Here is a 6990-nt window from a genome sequence, read left to right on the forward strand (position 1 = left end):
CGCATTCATGATCACAATACGTTTGGGTCCTTCATTTAAATAAACTATTATCTTATTGTTCGTGTAATACATGTGTTCAATATACCCGCTCCTTTGTTGATTGTTTACCATAAATATGACAATCGGTAAACTACTGCTTTAAAACACGAAAATTAATTAGCTGCCATATTTTACACCATAACAGACCGAGATAATTGTTTTTTGACGGATGCGAATTTTTTTTATAAAATCGTGCACAGAAAACTAAGTTTATGATATACACAAGCATTGGTTAAATAATTGAATAAACATTATTTTTCACCAGTCACTCGTTTCAAATGACTTTAATCTTTATTACTGTCTTTGTTATATAAAGGCAACAATAGTATACCGCTATTCGAAAGTCATAAATCGATTGAGAGAAAACAAATCCGGTTCAAAAACTAAAATAGATAAACATGATTTGAAAATTAAAAGTGATAAACGTATTGCCTACTAGGTTGTGAGGATGCATTATTTGTTTTACAGCCATATTATGTCGCCAATATATGCTCCTTCAGATTGGTAATAATTAATTGATTAATGTTTGAAAGAGTAGCGATTGTATTTTGCGGATAGTTAATATAGAACTATCAGAAGGAAGCTTGAATCTGTTGTTTAAGGGAAAAAAACGTACACAAATGCATAAGAAGAAATACCATGTGGCATTACATGGAAACCACCGTTTCGACTTGGATCACTGCGAGGTTACAAAATGTATGAGTTTTTGGTGAAGTACGTGTTGCTCAGTCTAGAGTTTTCTATGTTGTGTGTTTTGTACTTTTTTGTCTGTTTGTTTTTTTTCTATTTGAGCCATGGCGTTGTCAGTTTATTTACAGCTTATAAATTGAATATTCCTCTGATATCGTTGGCCTCCCGTTTTCATACATATATTATGAACATGAATCAATCATCATATCAAATATCTGTCAAATATATGGTCTATAACAACCTCGCAAGGAAAGCATTTCACAGATGATATTTGCTTAAAATCGTACGGTGACTTATAGTTGTTTTTTTTATTATTAAAATCAGAGACAACAAAAACCTTCTCAATTTGTGTGTTTATTTTAAAATATTATGTCATATAAAATGAACCTGAAAGAGCAAGTTTGATAGTCGCGTGATATATGTAATAGATACTGATTACATAGGAGACTGACTCTCACAAGATAACATTTATAAATATAAACAGTAGTTTGTCTGAAATTCAACAATACAAACTTGCGAATGCGGATCAGATAAATACATACGTTTGTTGCATTTAAGTAAGTATTTTTAAACATATTACTAATTCACATATAGATATAGGAAGATGTGTTGTTAGTACCAATGAGACAAATCTCCATCCAAATAACAATTTAAAAAAAACCAAAACATTATTGGTCAATGTACGGCCTTCAACACGGAGCCTTGGCTCACACCGAACAACAAGCTATACATACCAGTATCTCTGTAATTGGCTCACCTTATTAAATATATACAAGTGCGAATGTTACGATGGGAATATAAAGGGACAATTTTAAACTTCTTAAACGTACTTTTAACCAAGCATATGCCTGTATATGTATAGAAATGTATATGTAGGAGGTAAGATTATACTTTGTCGCAGACCCTATAGGATTTAAAAAATGGCATTACATATATCGTATCTTGTCGAAGATGTATTTAAATTCCATGTTACGCCAACCTTATCAATACTACCCGGCAAACTTGATTTAGGACAGTAAAGCACAAGTGCATGTTGGCTAAGCGTCCAAATAAGGTAATATAATTCAAAAAGAATCAGTTCATTTTAATTATTATTTCAGTATTAAATTTCATAAAATGAAAATCTTGCGAAATTATGTTATTGTCCTTATCAACAACAAGGTGACATCTTCTCATATCTTTCATGAATAATAATTCTATCTTGTTTCACGTATTATATTCAGGCCCGAAATAATACAAGAATTGTTTTTATATTTGGGATATAAAACGGAAGAGCAAAACACATTATCGTATGCGTAGGGCTTTCAAGGTTGACAAAACTACTGTATTTGTCATATGTCAATAAAAATAGTTCATGATAGCATAATGTCATGGTAATCATGTGTTCAACAAATATTCATGACACATACAACAAAATCCTTCTTGATTTGTCTCTTTATTTTTAAATATCAAGTCAATAAAAATGAACCTGAACATGTCTTATTGATATCATTTCTAAAATTTCTAAGTTACCTGTATCTATCTTTAAACTCCTAGATTTAATCTTATTTTTCAGCTATAAACAAGAATGGAGGATCACGTGCACAGCTATGTTGGTTAGTAAATTTTATTTCTCATTTTACAAGATCATATTTGGTAATTTCTATAAAACTATCTCTTTTTCCGTTATCAGCGGTGTTAAAATTTCAAGTATTTCCATGAAAGCTAGATATGCTGTCGGTGAATAAGCAACATTGATACTATTTTATTCTTGACTAACACCCCAATAATTTGTTCAAAGGCTCTTATAATGTATATTCTGTTAAACTAGATACAAAAGCCAGGAGTATGTACCTCGTTGTCGGATGTTAACATAGACATTTAAAAGTCTTTAAGTTTTTCTTTTTCGTACAGCAGTCCTGTTGAAAGACGCATTATTTGTTGTTACAAGAAAAGTTCTTTCAATATTTTAATTAAGTTCTATGAATGGAAAATTGTTGATTCTGTCAACAAGTTTGTCTAGTGCACGAATTTCTCGAGTAATTGTATTTGGGTCACTGTATCAAGTTGACATATTTACCAAGAATACTGATTATTTGATAAAACATGTGTTTCCAGATAGGTACCGAACTTTTGTTCCTCAAATACTGCAAAATAAAATATTTAATCACGTCAAGTAACGTCTTTAACTTACAAGTAATATAAGCTAACTAATAAAATAGAGGCTGACGATACTTAATTTATGTTCAAAATGAAAAGGCAAAGAGAAACTGGGTAAACTATACCAGATAAGCATCACGAACCCCACAAACATCTGAACATTATCTAAGAGTATTCAGAAATTTGGCAAGAGTATTACATGTATTATATAAAGTTAAGTTTAACTCAACATCTGACTCCATGTAATGGTGTCTTTTGTAAATTTATAGTCACCACCTTATTTAATCATTTAGTGTAATCAATACCCTTTTTTAGCGATTGTAATTGTATGGACAGTGCATTTACACATATTACGAGCGTGGGTTCGTTATACATGTTTTTAAGTTGTAGCATTTTACTACTTTTAAATTGATTTGTTCTCATTATCGTTTATCTAAAGTTTGCATATATCTGTGGCACATTAATGCCCTTTTCAACAGGGTTTTTGAAAAAAATTAGCACAAAAAGCGCCATACATTTCCTTTAATTTCAAGTTTTATGAAAACTCATTAATTATCATCATGATTGCGAATTGAAGAAACTTAAGAAAAAAAAAAATCGAACTCCGAGGAAAATTCTAAACGGAATGTCCATAAGCAAATGGCAGAATCAAAACCTCAAACACATCAAATGAATTGATGACTAATTTATAAATGTTGCTTTTATAGCGGTTTCGTATATATCCTTAGCATTAAGGTAAAGAAATGTCTTAATTGTTGACACGTACTGTAACAATGCATGGTTGAGTCTCAAAATATGTTCCTATATAAAAATTGAAAATAATTTTTCTTTTAAAATGATATGATTACGAAGCGTTTTTCTTAGAAATCGTCCACAGGAAAGCCAAATACTTGAACGCCAAGGATATATACGTGTTTGTCTTAAAAGGGGTCAAAATATCCGTTCTATAATATATCACGATGTTATTTGATGGTTGTAAGCACTGATACCCTTCTAAGCAAATGTTATAGAATTTGACAATACGGAAATTTTCAGGTGCATGGAAAGTGTCCGTGTTACACGAAATATCTACCAAAACAAGACATACATAACAGGCCACAACAATAAGTGAATTACTTTTATTAACTACAAGTTAATTAATTTGTCGACACGTACATTGTACTAGAGCGCCTGTATATGTAATGATAAGCTGCTGCTAGGAACATTAGACACTATATTTTTCTTCCGCAAGCGAGTCGAGTGAGTATGACAATGATCACAAAAAACAAATAGAGGAACATTAGACATAATAGGGCGGCGATTTGATTGAAATTTCGGATTATTGTACATTTCTATTCGAAATCCAAAAAAAAAATGATTAAAAAAAGACATAAGAAAGGCGCATGCTGATTTTTGTAAACAGAATTGGAACTTCTTATTTACTAATAAGATTCCTAATTACAAGTAATTAGTGAGCAATCGTTTAAATCGAGTTTTCATCATTTTAGAAAAAGACACGATATTTTTCACAGAATATGTATCTAAAAAAAATGAAAAAAAAATAATACAAATATAAAGAAGAGGCGTCCATGTACTCGTAATCAAGCTTATGATTTAAAAATATTTTAATGACCGAAACATGCATCTTTTACCGACATTTCGCTAAGAGATACAATGTTTGGTTTGATGTCATGTTATAACTAATGTTTAATCGTTTGCATTGATTATGACTGGTATATTTTGTACTTATATTTTGGTTTATTCCAGTGTCTTAAATATTTGCTAGATTCAATGAGCGTTTGTTTGATCCAAATCTGATGCAAAAAATTAAAATATGTTCTCTTGAGACTATAATTTTCTGATATGTTCCATGTCTTACTTGTCTGCGTTTAACAGTTCATAATCTTACTCTTTGTATTCTTTTTTTAATGGTTATGACATTTTCCATTTATATTCATTAGAATGAAAAGTTACCAAATATGTCCTATTCCAGATGCATGTGAAATTTGAAAGATTGTGAATTTACAGGGCGAATGATCGATGCATAGCATGAACTCTTTCCTTGTCGAATCAACCAGTCTCTCTTATTTTGACGTTTTTGTTTGTAACATTGATTTGTCTATCTTATTTGTCTAACGAGATCAGGACATGGACAAAACTTCAGTACCCTTATTTATTTCCTTTTCCATTTGACCACTGTCATTTTGTCGTTTTACTTCTATATATGAAATTTAGGCAGATTATCGGACCCTAAATTTAAAACGTATTTTGTATTTCGAAATGTAATAACAGTTGTTTTTTTGTTTGTTTTTTGATTTAGTTTGGAATAACAAAGGAGGAACAGGTAAAACGACTATGGTATTTCAAGTATCAGCTGAGTTTGCAAAGAAAAACGAGAACCATAAGGTAGTGGTGATAGATTTGTGTCCACAAGCAAATGTTTCGGAAACTTTACTGGCGTCAACAAAAGAAATGTTAATGAATGAACCAACATATATACAGGTGTCTATAAAGGAAGGATGTAAAATTTCGGAAATGACTTTTATGGAAGAGGCGTTTGAGCAAACAGTTTATGGCTATCTGTTGGCGAAGCTTTTAATACAGCCAAATAAATCTGTTGGGAGGAAAAGTAGTTTTACAAACTTTCTAATTCCAGTAAAAGACAATATTTTTCTTTTGCGGGGTGTTCCCCATCTGGAGGATCTTTCAAAACGTTTGGAAGACGAAAGACAAAAGTCTAACACTGAATGGAAGCGAGTTACATTTTTCATCAAAGATTTGATCGATGATGTTATTTCAGAAACTGCATCTAACTGTGCTGTTTTCATCGACACGAATACCTCCTTTTCAATTTTCACAGAAATGGGAATTAGTGCTGCCAAACGTCTTATCGTTCCTTTCACGGCTGACAATTTCTCTTTGTCTGCTACAGAAACTATGCTAAACTATGTATATGGATATCGGTCCCATAGGTATCCGCAACGAAATATTCTAAAAAAATCGCATCAAGATTGGCTTGGACGTTTGAATCATCCTCCGCAGTTACATCTGCTTGTTTTTAACAGAGTAAAAATCTTGAAAGAAAGTCCAGTCTCAGCGTTTGAAGCCATAAGGGATAAACTTGAACATATTGTGGAAGATTTTTACAAATTTTATGAGAATGATTTTGATACGTCGAAAAAATGCCCTGTATTTGATGACATTAGAGAGAAATACATTATTGATGTGCACGATTTTTGCTCACTAGGAGTGCTATCTTTACATTGTGGATGTCCTTTTTCACAACTTCTACCTAAAACGTATCAAGTCTTTGACAAAGATATAACGATTAAGAAAAATGATGAACGATTGGAAAACTACAACATGGATATATCCAAAATAGTTGATAGCTTTAAAAGAGATCAGAAAAAATAGCCAACATATAATAATGCAATGCTTTAAGTCTCAGTCTTTGTTTGTGTTTTTATTTTTATGTACAATTGTTACATGTGTTAATACATTAAATAGCATTTCAGAAACCTTTCTTTTAAAAAAAAACGTCAAAACAAGCGAATTTCTATATCTTGATTACATACCTTGGTATTGCTTTATTACAAACTGATTGATATAATTTTTTTTGAAAATTCAAACTATGTACACAATATGGTATTCGATCCATATGGATAAATAGAAACCAGTTCTTATTCCGAAACAAAAGGATAGACAATAATAGTGCATTGACTTGACATATCAACGGTATAAGGATAAGGCTTAGAAAGGTGGAAATGCGAAGCATTTTTTTAAAATCAAATATTGGTAAACTGACCCCTTTTATAAAATATATCATAAATGGCGGAGACATATACAACACAATAAAATGTACATTACCTGTGGAAACCCCAATCGATGGTGATCGAATTTGTTTGAGAACTAACTAAAATATCAGCACAAAGCATAAAACATAATGATTTACATTTTGCAAACCGAAAATATTAACAAGTGAAATATGTTATTTTTCTTTAAAATAAAAAAAGAAATAAGTTTGAGTCGTTGTATCCATTAATCATTTTGTGCATTAATCAGGCCTTTAGTTTTCTTGTTTGAATTGTTTTAAAATTGTCATTTTAAATCTGACAGTGTTGTTTGGATTTAAAGTATTGTTGA

The 6990-nt window shown here is 31.0% G+C and overlaps 1 long non-coding RNA gene across 1 annotated transcript; it reads left to right on the forward strand.

The window, feature by feature from the left end:
• The first annotated feature begins 1221 nt into the window (after window positions 1–1221).
• Window positions 1222–5318, forward strand: LOC134696635 (uncharacterized). The gene is made up of 3 exons (XR_010102977.1): window positions 1222–1286; window positions 2285–2324; window positions 5168–5318. It is a non-coding gene; the product is annotated as an uncharacterized LOC134696635 (long non-coding RNA).
• Window positions 5319–6990: the final 1672 nt, after the last annotated feature.

Source organism: Mytilus trossulus, chromosome 14, assembly GCF_036588685.1.
Source record: "Mytilus trossulus isolate FHL-02 chromosome 14, PNRI_Mtr1.1.1.hap1, whole genome shotgun sequence".
NCBI classification, from domain to species: Eukaryota; Metazoa; Mollusca; class Bivalvia; order Mytilida; family Mytilidae; genus Mytilus; species Mytilus trossulus.